This window comes from Lissotriton helveticus, chromosome 8 (genome assembly GCF_964261635.1).
Source record: "Lissotriton helveticus chromosome 8, aLisHel1.1, whole genome shotgun sequence".
NCBI classification, from domain to species: domain Eukaryota; kingdom Metazoa; phylum Chordata; class Amphibia; order Caudata; family Salamandridae; genus Lissotriton; species Lissotriton helveticus.
In genome coordinates, this window is record NC_136069.1 from 1,616,108,182 (window position 1) to 1,616,129,627 (window position 21,446).

A 21,446-nucleotide genomic window follows, 5' to 3' on the forward strand; every position below is an offset into this window, starting at 1 on the left:
GGAAGGGTATGCTCAGACATGAGTCCCTTGCTCACTGCACCATCAGGATTCAAGCAAGCCGGGCCGAAGACGGCTGTAATGCCAGAAACCGGTCCCCGGAAGCTTGTTTCCTTTCCAGTGAAGAATTGGCTTGGTAGTTTGGTCTGCCCTGTTCCCATGATGCACTGGGCCAGGGACAGACTAATTTGCATATAGCCAGGTTCTGAACTGGGATGGTGCAGTGAGCTAAAAAACGGTGATGGATCAAGCCCTGATCTGTTGACTGGGTAGGAGTGTTCTGATTAACTCAGATACTCTGTCCATCACCACCCCCTTTTTGAAAATATTTTGGCCACCATGAGTGTGGAAGGGTATGCTCAGACATGAGTCCCTTGCTCACTGCACCATCAGGATTCAAGCAAGCCGGGCCGAAGACGGCTGTAATGCCAGAAACCGGTCCCCGGAAGCTTGTTTCCTTTCCAGTGAAGAATTGGCTTGGTAGTTTGGTCTGCCCTGTTCCCATGATGCACTGGGCCAGGGACAGACTAATTTGCATATAGCCAGGTTCTGAACTGCGATGGTGCAGTGAGCTAAAAAACGGTGATGGATCAAGCCCTGATCTGTTGACTGGGTAGGAGTGTTCCGATTAACTCAGATACTCTGTCCATCACCACCCCCTTTTTGAATTTATTTTGGCCACCATGAGTGTGGAAGGGTATGCTCAGACATGAGTCCCTTGCTCACTGCACCATCAGGATTCAAGCAAGCCGGGCCGAAGACGGCTGTAATGCCAGAAACCGGTCCCCGGAAGCTTGTTTCCTTTCCAGTGAAGAATTGGCTTGGTAGTTTGGTCTGCCCTGTTCCCATGATGCACTGGGCCAGGGACAGACTAATTTGCATATAGCCAGGTTCTGAACTGGGATGGTGCAGTGAGCTAAAAAACGGTGATGGATCAAGCCCTGATCTGTTGACTGGGTAGGAGTGTTCTGATTAACTCAGATACTCTGTCCATCACCACCCCCTTTTTGAAATAATTTTGGCCACCATGAGTGTGGAAGGGTATGCTCAAACATGAGTCCCTTGCTCACTGCACCATCAGGATTCAAGCAAGCCGGGCCGAAGACGGCTGTAATGCCAGAAACCGGTCCCCGGAAGCTTGTTTCCTTTCCAGTGAAGAATTGGCTTGGTAGTTTGGTCTGCCCTGTTCCCATGATGCACTGGGCCAGGGACAGACTAATTTGCATATAGCCAGGTTCTGAACTGGGATGGTGCAGTGAGCTAAAAAAACGGTGATGGATCAAGCCCTGATCTGTTGACTGGGTAGGAGTGTTCTGATTAACTCAGATACTCTGTCCATCACCACCCCCTTTTTGAAATTATTTTGGCCACCATGAGTGTGGAAGGGTATGCTCAGACATGAGTCCCTTGCTCACTGCACCATCAGGATTCAAGCAAGCCGGGCCGAAGACGGCTGTAATGCCAGAAACCGGTCCCCGGAAGCTTGTTTCCTTTCCAGGGAAGAATTGGCTTGGTAGTTTGGTCTGCCCTGTTCCCATGATGCACTGGGCCAGGGACAGACTAATTTGCATATAGCCAGGTTCTGAACTGGGATGGTGCAGTGAGCTAACAAACGGTGATGGATCAAGCCCTGATCTGTTGACTGGGTAGGAGTGTTCTGATTAACTCAGATACTCTGTCCATCACCACCCCCTTTTTGAAATTATTTTGGCCACCATGAGTGTGGAAGGGTATGCTCAGACATGAGTCCCTTGGTCACTGCACCATCAGGATTCAAGCAAGCCGGGCCGAAGACGGCTGTAATGCCAGAAACCGGTCCCCGGAAGTTTGTTTCCTTTCCAGTGAAGAATTGGCTTGGTAGTTTGGTCTGCCCTGTTCCCATGATGCACTGGGCCAGGGACAGACTAATTTGCATATAGCCAGGTTCTGAACTGGGATGGTGCAGTGAGCTAAAAAACGGTGATGGATCAAGCCCTGAACTGTTGACTGGGTAGGAGTGTTCTGATTAACTCAGATACTCTGTCCATCACCACCCCCTTTTTTAAATTATGTTGGCCACCATGAGTGTGGAAGGGTATGCTCAGACATGAGTCCCTTGCTCACTGCACCATCAGGATTCAAGCAAGCCAGGCCGAAGACGGCTGTAATGCCAGAAACCGGTCCCCGGAAGCTTGTTTCCTTTCCAGTGAAGAATTGGCTTGGTAGTTTGGTCTGCCCTGTTCCCATGATGCACTGGGCCAGGGACAGACTAATTTGCATATAGCCAGGTTCTGAACTGGGATGGTGCAGTGAGCTAAAAAACGGTGATGGATCAAGCCCTGATCTGTTGACTGGGTAGGAGTGTTCTGATTAACTCAGATACTCTGTCCATCACCACCCCCTTTTTTAAATTATGTTGGCCACCATGAGTGTGGAAGGGTATGCTCAGACATGAGTCCCTTGCTCACTGCACCATCAGGATTCAAGCAAGCCAGGCCGAAGACGGCTGTAATGCCAGAAACCGGTCCCCGGAAGCTTGTTTCCTTTCCAGTGAAGAATTGGCTTGGTAGTTTGGTCTGCCCTGTTCCCATGATGCACTGGGCCAGGGACAGACTAATTTGCATATAGCCAGGTTCTGAACTGGGATGGTGCAGTGAGCTAAAAAACGGTGATGGATCAAGCCCTGATCTGTTGACTGGGTAGGAGTGTTCTGATTAACTCAGATACTCTGTCCATCACCACCCCCTTTTTGAAATTATTTTGGCCACCATGAGTGTGGAAGGGTATGCTCAGACATGAGTCCTTGCTCACTGCACCATCAGGATTCAAGCAAGCCGGGCCGAAGACGGCTGTAATGCCAGAAACCGGTCCCCGGAAGCTTGTTTCCTTTCCAGTGAAAAATTGGCTTGGTAGTTTGGTCTGCCCTGTTCCCATGATGCACTGGGCCAGGGACAGACTAATTTGCATATAGCCAGTTTCTGAACTGGGATGGTGCAGTGAGCTAAAAAACGGTGATGGGTCAAGCCCTGATCTGTTGACTGGGTAGGAGTGTTCTGATTAACTCAGATACTCTGTCCATCACCACCCCCTTTTTGAAAATATTTTGGCCACCATGAGTGTGGAAGGGTATGCTCAGACATGAGTCCCTTGCTCACTGCACCATCAGGATTCAAGCAAGCCGGGCCGAAGACGGCTGTAATGCCAGAAACCGGTCCCCGGAAGCTTGTTTCCTTTCCAGTGAAGAATTGGCTTGGTAGTTTGGTCTGCCCTGTTCCCATGATGCACTGGGCCAGGGACAGACTAATTTGCATATAGCCAGGTTCTGAACTGGGATGGTGCAGTGAGCTAAAAAACGGTGATGGATCAAGCCCTGATCTGTTGACTGGGTAGGAGTGTTCTGATTAACTCAGATACTCTGTCCATCACCACCCCCTTTTTGAAAATATTTTGGCCACCATGAGTGTGGAAGGGTATGCTCAGACATGAGTCCCTTGCTCACTGCACCATCAGGATTCAAGCAAGCCGGGCCGAAGACGGCTGTAATGCCAGAAACCGGTCCCCGGAAGCTTGTTTCCTTTCCAGTGAAGAATTGGCTTGGTAGTTTGGTCTGCCCTGTTCCCATGATGCACTGGGCCAGGGACAGACTAATTTGCATATAGCCAGGTTCTGAACTGGGATGGTGCAGTGAGCTAAAAAAACGGTGATGGATCAAGCCCTGATCTGTTGACTGGGTAGGAGTGTTCTGATTAACTCAGATACTCTGTCCATCACCACCCCCTTTTTGAAATTATTTTTGCCACCATGAGTGTGGAAGGGTATGCTCAGACATGAGTCCCTTGCTCACTGCACCATCAGGATTCAAGCAAGCCGGGCCGAAGACGGCTGTAATGCCAGAAACCGGTCCCCGGAAGCTTGTTTCCTTTCCAGTGAAAAATTGGCTTGGTAGTTTGGTCTGCCCTGTTCCCATGATGCACTGGGCCAGGGACAGACTAATTTGCATATAGCCAGGTTCTGAACTGGGATGGTGCAGTGAGCTAAAAAACGGTGATGGATCAAGCCCTGATCTGTTGACTGGGTAGGAGTGTTCTGATTAACTCAGATACTCTGTCCATCACCACCTCCTTTTTGAAAATATTTTGGCCACCATGAGTGTGGAAGGGTATGCTCAGACATGAGTCCCTTGCTCACTGCACCATCAGGATTCAAGCAAGCCGGGCCGAAGACGGCTGTAATGCCAGAAACCGGTCCCCGGAAGCTTGTTTCCTTTCCAGTGAAGAATTGGCTTGGTAGTTTGGTCTGCCCTGTTCCCATGATGCACTGGGCCAGGGACAGACTAATTTGCATATAGCCAGGTTCTGAACTGGGATGGTGCAGTGAGCTAAAAAAACGGTGATGGATCAAGCCCTGATCTGTTGACTGGGTAGGAGTGTTCTGATTAACTCAGATACTCTGTCCATCACCACCCCCTTTTTGAAATTATTTTGGCCACCATGAGTGTGGAAGGGTATGCTCAGACATGAGTCCCTTGCTCACTGCACCATCAGGATTCAAGCAAGCCGGGCCGAAGACGGCTGTAATGCCAGAAACCGGTCCCCGGAAGCTTGTTTCCTTTCCAGGGAAGAATTGGCTTGGTAGTTTGGTCTGCCCTGTTCCCATGATGCACTGGGCCAGGGACAGACTAATTTGCATATAGCCAGGTTCTGAACTGGGATGGTGCAGTGAGCTAAAAAACGGTGATGGATCAAGCCCTGATCTGTTGACTGGGTAGGAGTGTTCTGGTTAACTCAGATACTCTGTCCATCACCACTCCCTTTTTGAAATTATTTTGGCCACCATGAGTGTGGAAGGGTATGCTCAGACATGAGTCCCTTGCTCACTGCACCATCAGGATTCAAGCAAGCCGGGCCGAAGACGGCTGTAATGCCAGAAACCGGTCCCCGGAAGCTTGTTTCCTTTCCAGTGAAGAATTGGCTTGGTAGTTTGGTCTGCCCTGTTCCCATGATGCACTGGGCCAGGGACAGACTAATTTGCATATAGCCAGGTTCTGAACTGGGATGGTGCAGTGAGCTAAAAAACGGTGATGGATCAAGCCCTGATCTGTTGACTGGGTAGGAGTGTTCTGATTAACTCAGATACTCTGTCCATCACCACCCTCTTTTTGAAATTATTTTGGCCACCATGAGTGTGGAAGGGTATGCTCAGACATGAGTCCCTTGCTCACTGCACCATCAGGATTCAAGCAAGCCGGGCCGAAGACGGCTGTAATGCCAGAAACCGGTCCCCGGAAGCTTGTTTCCTTTCCAGTGAAGAATTGGCTTGGTAGTTTGGTCTGCCCTGTTCCCATGATGCACTGGGCCAGGGACAGACTAATTTGCATATAGCCAGGTTCTGAACTTGGATGGTGCAGTGAGCTAAAAAACGGTGATGGATCAAGCCCTGATCTGTTGACTGGGTAGGAGTGTTCTGATTAACTCAGATACTCTGTCCATCACCACCCCCTTTTTGAAAATATTTTGGCCACCATGAGTGTGGAAGGGTATGCTCAGACATGAGTCCCTTGCTCACTGCACCATCAGGATTCAAGCAAGCCGGGCCGAAGACGGCTGTAATGCCAGAAACCGGTCCCCGGAAGCTTGTTTCCTTTCGAGTGAAGAATTGGCTTGGTAGTTTGGTCTGCCCTGTTCCCATGATGCACTGGGCCAGGGACAGACTAATTTGCATATAGCCAGGTTCTGAACTGGGATGGTGCAGTGAGCTAAAAAACGGTGATGGATCAAGCCCTGATCTGTTGACTGGGTAGGAGTGTTCTGATTAACTCAGATACTCTGTCCATCACCACCCCCTTTTTGAAAATATTTTGGCCACCATGAGTGTGGAAGGGTATGCTCAGACATGAGTCCCTTGCTCACTGCACCATCAGGATTCAAGCAAGCCGGGCCGAAGACGGCTGTAATGCCAGAAACCGGTCCCCGGAAGCTTGTTTCCTTTCCAGTGAAGAATTGGCTTGGTAGTTTGGTCTGCCCTGTTCCCATGATGCACTGGGCCAGGGACAGACTAATTTGCATATAGCCAGGTTCTGAACTGGGATGGTGCAGTGAGCTAAAAAAACGGTGATGGATCAAGCCCTGATCTGTTGACTGGGTAGGAGTGTTCTGATTAACTCAGATACTCTGTCCATTACCACCCCCTTTTTGAAATTATTTTGGCCACCATGAGTGTGGAAAGGTATGCTCAGACATGAGTCCCTTGCTCAATGCACCATCAGGATTCAAGCAAGCCGGGCCGAAGACGGCTGTAATGCCAGAAACCGGTCCCCGGAAGCTTGTTTCCTTTCCAGGGAAGAATTGGCTTGGTAGTTTGGTCTGCCCTGTTCCCATGATGCACTGGGCCAGGGACAGACTAATTTGCATATAGCCAGGTTCTGAACTGGGATGGTGCAGTGAGCTAAAAAACGGTGATGGATCAAGCCCTGATCTGTTGACTGGGTAGGAGTGTTCTGGTTAACTCAGATACTCTGTCCATCACCACTCCCTTTTTGAAATTATTTTGGCCACCATGAGTGTGGGAGGGTATGCTCAGACATGAGTCCCTTGCTCACTACACCATCAGGATTCAAGCAAGCCGGGCCGAAGACGGCTGTAATGCCAGAAACCGGTCCCCGGAAGCTTGTTTCCTTTCCAGTGAAGAATTGGCTTGGTAGTTTGGTCTGCCCTGTTCCCATGATGCACTGGGCCAGGGACAGACTAATTTGCATATAGCCAGGTTCTGAACTGGGATGGTGCAGTGAGCTAAAAAACGGTGATGGATCAAGCCCTGATCTGTTGACTGGGTAGGAGTGTTCTGATTAACTCAGATACTCTGTCCATCACCACCCTCTTTTTGAAATTATTTTGGCCACCATGAGTGTGGAAGGGTATGCTCAGACATGAGTCCCTTGCTCACTGCACCATCAGGATTCAAGCAAGCCGGGCCGAAGACGGCTGTAATGCCAGAAACCGGTCCCCGGAAGCTTGTTTCCTTTCCAGTGAAGAATTGGCTTGGTAGTTTGGTCTGCCCTGTTCCCATGATGCACTGGGCCAGGGACAGACTAATTTGCATATAGCCAGGTTCTGAACTTGGATGGTGCAGTGAGCTAAAAAACGGTGATGGATCAAGCCCTGATCTGTTGACTGGGTAGGAGTGTTCTGATTAACTCAGATACTCTGTCCATCACCACCCCCTTTTTGAAAATATTTTGGCCACCATGAGTGTGGAAGGGTATGCTCAGACATGAGTCCCTTGCTCACTGCACCATCAGGATTCAAGCAAGCCGGGCCGAAGACGGCTGTAATGCCAGAAACCGGTCCCCGGAAGCTTGTTTCCTTTCCAGTGAAGAATTGGCTTGGTAGTTTGGTCTGCCCTGTTCCCATGATGCACTGGGCCAGGGACAGACTAATTTGCATATAGCCAGGTTCTGAACTGGGATGGTGCAGTGAGCTAAAAAACGGTGATGGATCAAGCCCTGATCTGTTGACTGGGTAGGAGTGTTCTGATTAACTCAGATACTCTGTCCATCACCACCCCCTTTTTGAAATTATTTTGGCCACCATGAGTGTGGAAGGGTATGCTCAGACATGAGTCCCTTGCTCACTGCACCATCAGGATTCAAGCAAGTCGGGCCGAAGACGGCTGTAATGCCAGAAACCGGTCCCCGGAAGCTTGTTTCCTTTCCAGTGAAGAATTGGCTTGGTAGTTTGGTCTGCCCTGTTCCCATGATGCACTGGGCCAGGGACAGACTAATTTGCATATAGCCAGGTTCTGAACTGGGATGGTGCAGTGAGCTAAAAAACGGTGATGGATCAAGCCCTCATCTGTTGACTGGGTAGGAGTGTTCTGATTAACTCAGATACTCTGTCCATCACCACCCCCTTTTTCAAATTATTTTGGCCACCATGAGTGTGGAAGGGTATGCTCAGACATGAGTCCCCTGCTCACTGCACCATCAGGATTCAAGCAAGCCGGGCCAAAGACGGCTGTAATGCCAGAAACCGGTCCCCGGAAGCTTGTTTCCTTTCCAGTGAAGAATTGGCTTGGTAGTTTGGTCTGCCCTGTTCCCATGATGCACTGGGCCAGGGTCAGACTAATTTGCATATAGCCAGGTTCTGAACTGGGATGGTGCAGTGAGCTAAAAAACGGTGATGGATCAAGCCCTGATCTGTTGACTGGGTAGGAGTGTTCTGATTAACTCAGATACTCTGTCCATCACCACCCCCTTTTTGAAATTATTTTGGCCACCATGAGTGTGGAAGGGTATGCTCAGACATGAGTCCCTTGCTCACTGCACCATCAGGATTCAAGCAAGCCGGGCCGAAGACGGCTGTAATGCCAGAAACCGGTCCCCGGAAGTTTGTTTCCTTTCCGGTGAAGAATTGGCTTGGTAGTTTGGTCTGCCCTGTTCCCATGATGCACTGGGCCAGGGACAGACTAATTTGCATATAGCCAGGTTCTGAACTGGGATGGTGCAGTGAGCTAAAAAACGGTGATGGATCAAGCCCTGAACTGTTGACTGGGTAGGAGTGTTCTGATTAACTCAGATACTCTGTCCATCACCACCCCCTTTTTTAAATTATGTTGGCCACCATGAGTGTGGAAGGGTATGCTCAGACATGAGTCCCTTGCTCACTGCACCATCAGGATTCAAGCAAGCCGGGCCGAAGACGGCTGTAATGCCAGAAACCGGTCCCCGGAAGCTTGTTTCCTTTCCAGTGAAGAATTGGCTTGGTAGTTTGGTCTGCCCTGTTCCCATGATGCACTGGGCCAGGGACAGACTAATTTGCATATAGCCAGGTTCTGAACTGGGATGGTGCAGTGAGCTAAAAAACTGTGATGGATCAAGCCCTGATCTGTTGACTGGGTAGGAGTGTTCTGATTAACTCAGATACTCTGTCCATCACCACCCCCTTTTTGAAATTATTTTGGCCACCATGAGTGTGGAAGGGTATGCTCAGACATGAGTCCCTTGCTCACTGCACCATCAGGATTCAAGCAAGCCGGGCCGAAGACGGCTGTAATGCCAGAAACCGGTCCCCGGAAGCTTGTTTCCTTTCCAGTGAAGAATTGGCTTGGTAGTTTGGTCTGCCCTGTTCCCATGATGCACTGGGCCAGGGACAGACTAATTTGCATATAGCCAGGTTCTGAACTGGGATGGTGCAGTGAGCTAAAAAACGGTGATGGATCAAACCCTGATCTGTTGACTGGGTAGGAGTGTTCTGATTAACTCAGATACTCTGTCCATCACCACCCCCTTTTTGAAATAATTTTGGCCACCATGAGTGTGGAAGGGTATGCTCAGACATGAGTCCCTTGCTCACTGCACCATCAGGATTCAAGCAAGCCGGGCCGAAGACGGCTGTAATGCCAGAAACCGGTCCCCGGAAGCTTGTTTCCTTTCCAGTGAAGAATTGGCTTGGTAGTTTGGTCTGCCCTGTTCCCATGATGCACTGGGCCAGGGACAGACTAATTTGCATATAGCCAGGTTCTGAACTGGGATGGTGCAGTGAGCTAAAAAACGGTGATGGATCAAGCCCTGATCTGTTGACTGGGTAGGAGTGTTCTGATTAACTCAGATACTCTGTCCATCACCACCCCCTTTTTGAAATTATTTTGGCCACCATGAGTGTGGAAGGGTATGCTCAGACATGAGTCCCTTGCTCACTGCACCATCAGGATTCAAGCAAGCCGGGCCGAAGACGGCTGTAATGCCAGAAACCGGTCCCCGGAAGTTTGTTTCCTTTCCAGTGAAGAATTGGCTTGGTAGTTTGGTCTGCCCTGTTCCCATGATGCACTGGGCCAGGGACAGACTAATTTGCATATAGCCAGGTTCTGAACTGGGATGGTGCAGTGAGCTAAAAAACGGTGATGGATCAAGCCCTGAACTGTTGACTGGGTAGGAGTGTTCTGATTAACTCAGATACTCTGTCCATCACCACCCCCTTTTTTAAATTATGTTGGCCACCATGAGTGTGGAAGGGTATGCTCAGACATGAGTCCCTTGCTCACTGCACCATCAGGATTCAAGCAAGCCAGGCCGAAGACGGCTGTAATGCCAGAAACCGGTCCCCGGAAGCTTGTTTCCTTTCCAGTGAAGAATTGGCTTGGTAGTTTGGTCTGCCCTGTTCCCATGATGCACTGGGCCAGGGACAGGCTAATTTGCATATAGCCAGGTTCTGAACTGGGATGGTGCAGTGAGCTAAAAAACGGTGATGGATCAAGCCCTGATTTGTTGACTGGGTAGGAGTGTTCTGATTAACTCAGATACTCTGTCCATCACCACCCCCTTTTTGAAATTATTTTGGCCACCATGAGTGTGGAAGGGTATGCTCAGACATGAGTCCCTTGCTCACTGCACTATCAGGATTCAAGCAAGCCGGGCCGAAGACGGCTGTAATGCCAGAAACCGGTCCCCGGAAGCTTGTTTCCTTTCCAGTGAAAAATTGGCTTGGTAGTTTGGTCTGCCCTGTTCCCATGATGCACTGGGCTAGGGACAGACTAATTTGCATATAGCCAGGTTCTGAACTGGGATGGTGCAGTGAGCTAAAAAACGGTGATGGATCAAGCCCTGATCTGTTGACTGGGTAGGAGTGTTCTGATTAACTCAGATACTCTGTCCATCACCACCCCCTTTTTGAAAATATTTTGGCCACCATGAGTATGGAAGGGTATGCTCAGACATGAGTCCCTTGCTCACTGCACCATCAGGATTCAAGCAAGCCAGGCCGAAGACGGCTGTAATGCCAGAAACCGGTCCCCGGAAGCTTGTTTCCTTTCCAGTGAAGAATTGGCTTGGTAGTTTGGTCTGCCCTGTTCCCATGATGCACTGGGCCAGGGACAGACTAATTTGCATATAGCCAGGTTCTGAACTGGGATGGTGCAGTGAGCTAAAAAACGGTGATGGATCAAGCCCTGATCTGTTGACTGGGTAGGAGTGTTCTGATTAACTCAGATACTCTGTCCATCACCACCCCCTTTTTGAAAATATTTTGGCCACCATGAGTGTGGAAGGGTATGCTCAGACATGAGTCCCTTGCTCACTGCACCATCAGGATTCAAGCAAGCCGGGCCGAAGACGGCTGTAATGCCAGAAACCGGTCCCCGGAAGCTTGTTTCCTTTCCAGTGAAGAATTGGCTTGGTAGTTTGGTCTGCCCTGTTCCCATGATGCACTGGGCCAGGGACAGACTAATTTGCATATAGCCAGGTTCTGAACTGCGATGGTGCAGTGAGCTAAAAAACGGTGATGGATCAAGCCCTGATCTGTTGACTGGGTAGGAGTGTTCCGATTAACTCAGATACTCTGTCCATCACCACCCCCTTTTTGAATTTATTTTGGCCACCATGAGTGTGGAAGGGTATGCTCAGACATGAGTCCCTTGCTCACTGCACCATCAGGATTCAAGCAAGCCGGGCCGAAGACGGCTGTAATGCCAGAAACCGGTCCCCGGAAGCTTGTTTCCTTTCCAGTGAAGAATTGGCTTGGTAGTTTGGTCTGCCCTGTTCCCATGATGCACTGGGCCAGGGACAGACTAATTTGCATATAGCCAGGTTCTGAACTGGGATGGTGCAGTGAGCTAAAAAACGGTGATGGATCAAGCCCTGATCTGTTGACTGGGTAGGAGTGTTCTGATTAACTCAGATACTCTGTCCATCACCACCCCCTTTTTGAAATAATTTTGGCCACCATGAGTGTGGAAGGGTATGCTCAGACATGAGTCCCTTGCTCACTGCACCATCAGGATTCAAGCAAGCCGGGCCGAAGACGGCTGTAATGCCAGAAACCGGTCCCCGGAAGCTTGTTTCCTTTCCAGGGATGAATTGGCTTGGTAGTTTGGTCTGCCCTGTTCCCATGATGCACTGGGCCAGGCACAGACTAATTTGCATATAGCCAGGTTCTGAACTGGGATGGTGCAGTGAGCTAAAAAAACGGTGATGGATCAAGCCCTGATCTGTTGACTGGGTAGGAGTGTTCTGATTAACTCAGATACTCTGTCCATCACCACCCCCTTTTTGAAATTATTTTGGCCACCATGAGTGTGGAAGGGTATGCTCAGACATGAGTCCCTTGCTCACTGCACCATCAGGATTCAAGCAAGCCGGGCCGAAGACGGCTGTAATGCCAGAAACCGGTCCCCGGAAGCTTGTTTCCTTTCCAGGGAAGAATTGGCTTGGTAGTTTGGTCTGCCCTGTTCCCATGATGCACTGGGCCAGGGACAGACTAATTTGCATATAGCCAGGTTCTGAACTGGGATGGTGCAGTGAGCTAAAAAACGGTGATGGATCAAGCCCTGATCTTTTGACTGGGTAGGAGTGTTCTGGTTAACTCAGATACTCTGTCCATCACCACTCCCTTTTTGAAATTATTTTGGCCACCATGAGTGTGGAAGGGTATGCTCAGACATGAGTCCCTTGCTCACTACACCATCAGGATTCAAGCAAGCCGGGCCGAAGACGGCTGTAATGCCAGAAACCGGTCCCCGGAAGCTTGTTTCCTTTCCAGTGAAGAATTGGCTTGGTAGTTTGGTCTGCCCTGTTCCCATGATGCACTGGGCCAGGGACAGACTAATTTGCATATAGCCAGGTTCTGAACTGGGATGGTGCAGTGAGCTAAAAAACGGTGATGGATCAAGCCCTGATCTGTTGACTGGGTAGGAGTGTTCTGATTAACTCAGATACTCTGTCCATCACCACCCTCTTTTTGAAATTATTTTGGCCACCATGAGTGTGGAAGGGTATGCTCAGACATGAGTCCCTTGCTCACTGCACCATCAGGATTCAAGCAAGCCGGGCCGAAGACGGCTGTAATGCCAGAAACCGGTCCCCGGAAGCTTGTTTCCTTTCCAGTGAAGAATTGGCTTGGTAGTTTGGTCTGCCCTGTTCCCATGATGCACTGGGCCAGGGACAGACTAATTTGCATATAGCCAGGTTCTGAACTTGGATGGTGCAGTGAGCTAAAAAACGGTGATGGATCAAGCCCTGATCTGTTGACTGGGTAGGAGTGTTCTGATTAACTCAGATACTCTGTCCATCACCACCCCCTTTTTGAAAATATTTTGGCCACCATGAGTGTGGAAGGGTATGCTCAGACATGAGTCCCTTGCTCACTGCACCATCAGGATTCAAGCAAGCCGGGCTGAAGACGGCTGTAATGCCAGAAACCGGTCCCCGGAAGCTTGTTTCCTTTCCAGTGAAGAATTGGCTTGGTAGTTTGGTCTGCCCTGTTCCCATGATGCACTGGGCCAGGGACAGACTAATTTGCATATAGCCAGGTTCTGAACTGGGATGGTGCAGTGAGCTAAAAAACGGTGATGGATCAAGCCCTGATCTGTTGACTGGGTAGGAGTGTTCTGATTAACTCAGATACTCTGTCCATCACCACCCCCTTTTTGAAATTATTTTGGCCACCATGAGTGTGGAAGGGTATGCTCAGACATGAGTCCCTTGCTCACTGCACCATCAGGATTCAAGCAAGTCGGGCCGAAGACGGCTGTAATGCCAGAAACCGGTCCCCGGAAGCTTGTTTCCTTTCCAGTGAAGAATTGGCTTGGTAGTTTGGTCTGCCCTGTTCCCATGATGCACTGGGCCAGGGACAGACTAATTTGCATATAGCCAGGTTCTGAACTGGGATGGTGCAGTGAGCTAAAAAACGGTGATGGATCAAGCCCTCATCTGTTGACTGGGTAGGAGTGTTCTGATTAACTCAGATACTCTGTCCATCACCACCCCCTTTTTCAAATTATTTTGGCCACCATGAGTGTGGAAGTGTATGCTCAGACATGAGTCCCCTGCTCACTGCACCATCAGGATTCAAGCAAGCCGGCCAAAGACGGCTGTAATGCCAGAAACCGGTCCCCGGAAGCTTGTTTCCTTTCCAGTGAAGAATTGGCTTGGTAGTTTGGTCTGCCCTGTTCCCATGATGCACTGGGCCAGGGACAGACTAATTTGCATATAGCCAGGTTCTGAACTGGGATGGTGCAGTGAGCTAAAAAACGGTGATGGATCAAGCCCTGATCTGTTGACTGGGTAGGAGTGTTCTGATTAACTCAGATACTCTGTCCATCACCACCCCCTTTTTGAAATTATTTTGGCCACCATGAGTGTGGAAGGGTATGCTCAGACATGAGTCCCTTGCTCACTGCACCATCAGGATTCAAGCAAGCCGGGCCGAAGACGGCTGTAATGCCAGAAACCGGTCCCCGGAAGTTTGTTTCCTTTCCGGTGAAGAATTGGCTTGGTAGTTTGGTCTGCCCTGTTCCCATGATGCACTGGGCCAGGGACAGACTAATTTGCATATAGCCAGGTTCTGAACTGGGATGGTGCAGTGAGCGAAAAAACGGTGATGGATCAAGCCCTGAACTGTTGACTGGGTAGGAGTGTTCTGATTAACTCAGATACTCTGTCCATCACCACCCCCTTTTTTAAATTATGTTGGCCACCATGAGTGTGGAAGGGTATGCTCAGACATGAGTCCCTTGCTCACTGCACCATCAGGATTCAAGCAAGCCGGGCCGAAGACGGCTGTAATGCCAGAAACCGGTCCCCGGAAGCTTGTTTCCTTTCCAGTGAAGAATTGGCTTGGTAGTTTGGTCTGCCCTGTTCCCATGATGCACTGGGCCAGGGACAGACTAATTTGCATATAGCCAGGTTCTGAACTGGGATGGTGCAGTGAGCTAAAAAACTGTGATGGATCAAGCCCTGATCTGTTGACTGGGTAGGAGTGTTCTGATTAACTCAGATACTCTGTCCATCACCACCCCCTTTTTGAAATTATTTTGGCCACCATGAGTGTGGAAGGGTATGCTCAGACATGAGTCCCTTGCTCACTGCACCATCAGGATTCAAGCAAGCCGGGCCGAAGACGGCTGTAATGTCAGAAACCGGTCCCCGGAAGCTTGTTTCCGTTCCAGTGAAGAATTGGCTTGGTAGTTTGGTCTGCCCTGTTCACATGATGCACTGGGCCAGGGACAGACTAATTTGCATATAGCCAGGTTCTGAACTGGGATGGTGCAGTGAGCTAAAAAACGGTGATGGATCAAGCCCTGATCTGTTGACTGGGTAGGAGTGTTCTGATTAACTCAGATACTCTGTCCATCACCACCCCCTTTGTGAAATTATTTTGGCCACCATGAGTGTGGAAGGGTATGCTCAGACATGAGTCCCTTGCTCACTGCACCATCAGGATTCAAGCAAGCCGGGCCGAAGACGGCTGTAATGCCAGAAACCGGTCCCCGGAAGCTTGTTTCCTTTCCAGTGAAGAATTGGCTTGGTAGTTTGGTCTGCCCTGTTCCCATGATGCACTGGGCCAGGGACAGACTAATTTGCATATAGCCAGGTTCTGAACTGGGATGGTGCAGTGAGCTAAAAAACGGTGATGGATCAAGCCCTGATCTGTTGACTGGGTAGGAGTGTTCTGATTAACTCAGATACTCTGTCCATCACCACCCCCTTTTTGAAAATATTTTGGCCACCATGAGTGTGGAAGGGTATGCTCAGACATGAGTCCCTTGCTCACTGCACCATCAGGATTCAAGCAAGCCGGGCCGAAGACGGCTGTAATGCCAGAAACCGGTCCCCGGAAGCTTGTTTCCTTTCCAGTGAAGAATTGGCTTGGTAGTTTGGTCTGCCCTGTTCCCATGATGCACTGGGCCAGGGACAGACTAATTTGCATATAGCCAGGTTCTGAACTGGGATGGTGCAGTGAGCTAAAAAACGGTGATGGATCAAGCCCTGATCTGTTGACTGGGTAGGAGTGTTCTGATTAACTCAGATACTCTGTCCATCACCACCCCCTTTTTGAAATTATTTTGGCCACCATGAGTGTGGAAGGGTATGCTCAGACATGAGTCCCTTGCTCACTGCACCATCAGGATTCAAGCAAGCCGGGCCGAAGACGGCTGTAATGCCAGAAACCGGTCCCCGGAAGCTTGTTTCCTTTCCAGTGAAGAATTGGCTTGGTAGTTTGGTCTGCCCTGTTCCCATGATGCACTGGGCCAGGGACAGACTATTTTGCATATAGCCAGGTTCTGAACTGGGATGGTGCAGTGAGCTAAAAAACGGTGATGGATCAAGCCCTGATCTGTTGACTGGGTAGGAGTGTTCCGATTAACTCAGATACTCTGTCCATCACCACCCCCTTTTTGAAATTATTTTGGCCACCATGAGTGTGGAAGGGTATGCTCAGACATGAGTCCCTTGCTCACTGCACCATCAGGATTCAAGCAAGCCGGGCCGAAGACGGCTGTAATGCCAGAAGCCGGTCCCCGGAAGCTTGTTTCCTTTCCAGTGAAGAATTGGCTTGGTAGTTTGGTCTGCCCTGTTCCCATGATGCACTGGGCCAGGGACAGACTAATTTGCATATAGCCAGGTTCTGAACTGGGATGGTGCAGTGAGCTAAAAAACGGTGATGGATCAAGCCCTGATCTGTTGACTGGGTAGGAGTGTTCTGATTAACTCAGATACTCTGTCCATCACCACCCCCTTTTTGAAATAATTTTTGCCACCATGAGTGTGGAAGGGTATGCTCAGACATGAGTCCCTTGCTCACTGCACCATCAGGATTCAAGCAAGCCGGGCCGAAGACGGCTGTAATGCCAGAAACCGGTCCCCGGAAGCTTGTTTCCTTTCCAGTGAAGAATTGGCTTGGTAGTTTGGTCTGCCCTGTTCCCATGATGCACTGGGCCAGGGACAGACTAATTTGCATATAGCCAGGTTCTGAACTTGGATGGTGCAGTGAGCTAAAAAACGGTGATGGATCAAGCCCTGATCTGTTGACTGGGTAGGAGTGTTCTGATTAACTCAGATACTCTGTCCATCACCACCCCCTTTTTGAAAATATTTTGGCCACCATGAGTGTGGAAGGGTATGCTCAGACATGAGTCCCTTGCTCACTGCACCATCAGGATTCAAGCAAGCCGGGCTGAAGATGGCTGTAATGCCAGAAACCGGTCCCCGGAAGCTTGTTTCCTTTCCAGTGAAGAATTGGCTTGGTAGTTTGGTCTTCCCTGTTCCCATGATGCACTGGGCCAGGGACAGACTAATTTGCATATAGCCAGGTTCTGAACTGGGATGGTGCGGTGAGCTAAAAAACGGTGATGGATCAAGCCCTGATCTGTTGAGTGGGTAGGAGTGTTCTGATTAACTCAGATACTGTGTCCATCACCACCCCCTTTTTGAAATTATTTTGGCCACCATGAGTGTGGAAGAGTATGCTCAGACATGAGTCCCTTGCTCACTGCACCATCAGGATTTAAGCAAGCCGGGCCGAAGACGGCTGTAATGCCAGAAACCGGTCCCCGGAAGCTTGTTTCCTTTCCAGGGAAGAATTGGCTTGGTAGTTTGGTCTGCCCTGTTCCCATGATGCACTGGGCCAGAGACAGACTAATTTGCATATAGCCAGGTTCTGAACTGGGATGGTGCAGTGAGCTAACAAACGGTGATGGATCAAGCCCTGATCTGTTGACTGGGTTGGAGTGTTCTGATTAACTCAGATACTCTGTCCATCACCACCCCCTTTTTGAAATTATTTTGGCCACCATGAGTGTGGAAGGGTATGCTCAGACATGAGTCCCTTGCTCACTGCACCATCAGGATTCAAGCAAGCCGGGCCGAAGACGGCTGTAATGCCAGAAACCGGTCCCCGGAAGTTTGTTTCCTTTCCAGTGAAGAATTGGCTTGGTAGTTTGGTCTGCCCTGTTCCCATGATGCACTGGGCCAGGGACAGACTAATTTGCATATAGCCAGGTTCTGAACTGGGATGGTGCAGTGAGCTAAAAAACGGTGATGGATCAAGCCCTGAACTGTTGACTGGGTAGGAGTGTTCTGATTAACTCAGATACTCTGTCCATCACCACCCCCTTTTTTAAATTATGTTGGCCACCATGAGTGTGGAAGGGTATGCTCAGACATGAGTCCCTTGCTCACTGCACCATCAGGATTCAAGCAAGCCAGGCCGAAGACGGCTGTAATGCCAGAAACCGGTCCCCGGAAGCTTGTTTCCTTTCCAGTGAAGAATTGGCTTGGTAGTTTGGTCTGCCCTGTTCCCATGATGCACTGGGCCAGGGACAGACTAATTTGCATATAGCCAGGTTCTGAACTGGGATGGTGCAGTGAGCTAAAAAACGGTGATGGATCAAGCCCTGATCTGTTGACTGGGTAGGAGTGTTCTGATTAACTCAGATACTCTGTCCATCACCACCCCCTTTTTGAAATTATTTTGGCCACCATGAGTGTGGAAGGGTATGCTCAGACATGAGTCCCTTGCTCACTGCACCATCAGGATTCAAGCAAGCCGGGCCGAAGACGGCTGTAATGCCAGAAACCGGTCCCCGGAAGCTTGTTTCCTTTCCAGTGAAAAATTGGCTTGGTAGTTTGGTCTGCCCTGTTCCCATGATGCACTGGGCCAGGGACAGACTAATTTGCATATAGCCAGGTTCTGAACTGGGATGGTGCAGTGAGCTAAAAAACGGTGATGGATCAAGCCCTGATCTGTTGACTGGGTAGGAGTGTTCTGATTAACTCAGATACTCTGTCCATCACCACCCCCTTTTTGAAAATATTTTGGCCACCATGAGTGTGGAAGGGTATGCTCAGACATGAGTCCCTTGCTCACTGCACCATCAGGATTCAAGCAAGCCGGGCCGAAGACGGCTGTAATGCCAGAAACCGGTCCCCGGAAGCTTGTTTCCTTTCCAGTGAAGAATTGGCTTGGTAGTTTGGTCTGCCCTGTTCCCATGATGCACTGGGCCAGGGACAGACTAATTTGCATATAGCCAGGTTCTGAACTGGGATGGTGCAGTGAGCTAAAAAACGGTGATGGATCAAGCCCTGATCTGTTGACTGGGTAGGAGTGTTCTGATTAACTCAGATACTCTGTCCATCACCACCCCCTTTTTGAAAATATTTTGGCCACCATGAGTGTGGAAGGGTATGCTCAGACATGAGTCCCTTGCTCACTGCACCATCAGGATTCAAGCAAGCCGGGCCGAAGACGGCTGTAATGCCAGAAACCGGTCCCCGGAAGCTTGTTTCCTTTCCAGTGAAGAATTGGCTTGGTAGTTTGGTCTGCCCTGTTCCCATAATGCACTGGGCCAGGGACAGACTAATTTGCATATAGCCAGGTTCTGAACTGGGATGGTGCAGTGAGCTAAAAAACGGTGATGGATCAAGCCCTGATCTGTTGACTGGGTAGGAGTGTTCCGATTAACTCAGATACTCTGTCCATCACCACCCCCTTTTTGAATTTATTTTGGCCACCATGAGTGTGGAAGGGTATGCTCAGACATGAGTCCCTTGCTCACTGCACCATCAGGATTCAAGCAAGCCGGGCCGAAGACGGCTGTAATGCCAGAAACGTGTCCCCGGAAGCTTGTTTCCTTTCCAGTGAAGAATTGGCTTGGTAGGTTGGTCTGCCCTGTTCCCATGATGCACTGGGCCAGGGACAGACTAATTTGCATATAGCCAGGTTCTGAACTGGGATGGTGCAGTGAGCTAAAAAACGGTGATGGATCAAGCCCTGATCTGTTGACTGGGTAGGAGTGTTCTGATTAACTCAGATACTCTGTCCATCACCACCCCCTTTTTGAAATAATTTTGGCCACCATGAGTGTGGAAGGGTATGCTCAGACATGAGTCCCTTGCTCACTACACCATCAGGATTCAAGCAAGCCGGGCCGAAGACGGCTGTAATGCCAGAAACCGGTCCCCGGAAGCTTGTTTCCTTTCCAGTGAAGAATTGGCTTGGTAGTTTGGTCTGCCCTGTTCCCATGATGCACTGGGCCAGGGACAGACTAATTTGCATATAGCCAGGTTCTGAACTGGGATGGTGCAGTGAGCTAAAAAAACGGTGATGGATCAAGCCCTGATCTGTTGACTGGGTAGGAGTGTTCTGATTAACTCAGATACTCTGTCCATCACCACCCCCTTTTTGAAATTATTTTGGCCACCATGAGTGTGGAAGGGTATGCTCAGACATGAGTCCCTTGCTCACTGCACCATCAGGATTCAAGCAAGCCGGGCCGAAGACGGCTGTAATGCCAGAAACCGGTCCCCGGAAGCTTGTTTCCTTTCCAGGGAAGAATTGGCTTGGTAGTTTGGTCTGCCCTGTTCCCATGATGCACTGGGCCAGGGACAGACTAATTTGCATATAGCCAGGTTCTGAACTGGGATGGTGCAGTGAGCTAAAAAACGGTGATGGATCAAGCCCTGATCTGTTGACTGGGTAGGAGTGTTCTGATTAACTCAGATACTCTGTCCATCACCACTCCCTTTTTGAAATTATTTTGGCCACCATGAGTGTGGAAGGGTATGCTCAGACATGAGTCCCTTGCTCACTACACCATCAGGATTTAAACAAGCCGGGCCGAAGACGGCTGTAATGCCAGAAACAGGTCCCCGGAAGCTTGTTTCCTTTCCAGTGAAGAATTGGCTTGGTAGTTTGGTCTGCCCTGTTCCCATGATGCACTGGGCCAGGGACAGACTAATTTGCATATAGCCAGGTTCTGAACTGGGATGGTGCAGTGAGCTAAAAAACGGTGATGGATCAAGCCCTGATCTGTTGACTGGGTAGGAGTGTTCTGATTAACTCAGATACTCTGTCCATCACCACCCTCTTTTTGAAATTATTTTGGCCACCATGAGTGTGGAAGGGTATGCTTAGACATGAGTCCCTTGCTCACTGCTCCATCAGGATTCAAGCAAGCCGGGCCGAAGACGGCTGTAATGCCAGAAACCGGTCCCCGGAAGCTTGTTTCCTTTCCAGTGAAGAATTGGCTTGGTAGTTTGGTCTGCCCTGTTCCCATGATGCACTGGGCCAGGGACAGACTAATTTGCATATAGCCAGGTTCTGAACTTGGATGGTGCAGTGAGCTAAAAAACGGTGATGGATCAAGCCCTGATCTGTTGACTGGGTAGGAGTGTTCTGATTAACTCAGATACTCTGTCCATCACCACCCCCTTTTTGAAAATATTTTGGCCACCATGAGTGTGGAAGGGTATGCTCAGACATGAGTCCCTTGCTCACTGCACCATCAGGATTCAAGCAAGCCGGGCCGAAGACGGCTGTAATGCCAGAAACCGGTCCCCGGAAGCTTGTTTCCTTTCCAGTGAAGAATTGGCTTGGTAGTTTGGTCTGCCCTGTTCCCATGATGCACTGGGCCAGGGACAGACTAATTTGCATATAGCCAGGTTCTGAACTGGGATGGTGCAGTGAGCTAAAAAACGGTGATGGATCAAGCCCTGATCTGTTGACTGGGTAGGAGTGTTCTGATTAACTCAGATACTCTGTCCATCACCAACCCCTTTTTGAAATTATTTTGGCCACCATGAGTGTGGAAGGGTATGCTCAGACATGAGTCCCTTGCTCACTGCACCATCAGGATTCAAGCAAGTCGGGCCGAAGACGGCTGTAATGCCAGAAACCGGTCCCCGGAAGCTTGTTTCCTTT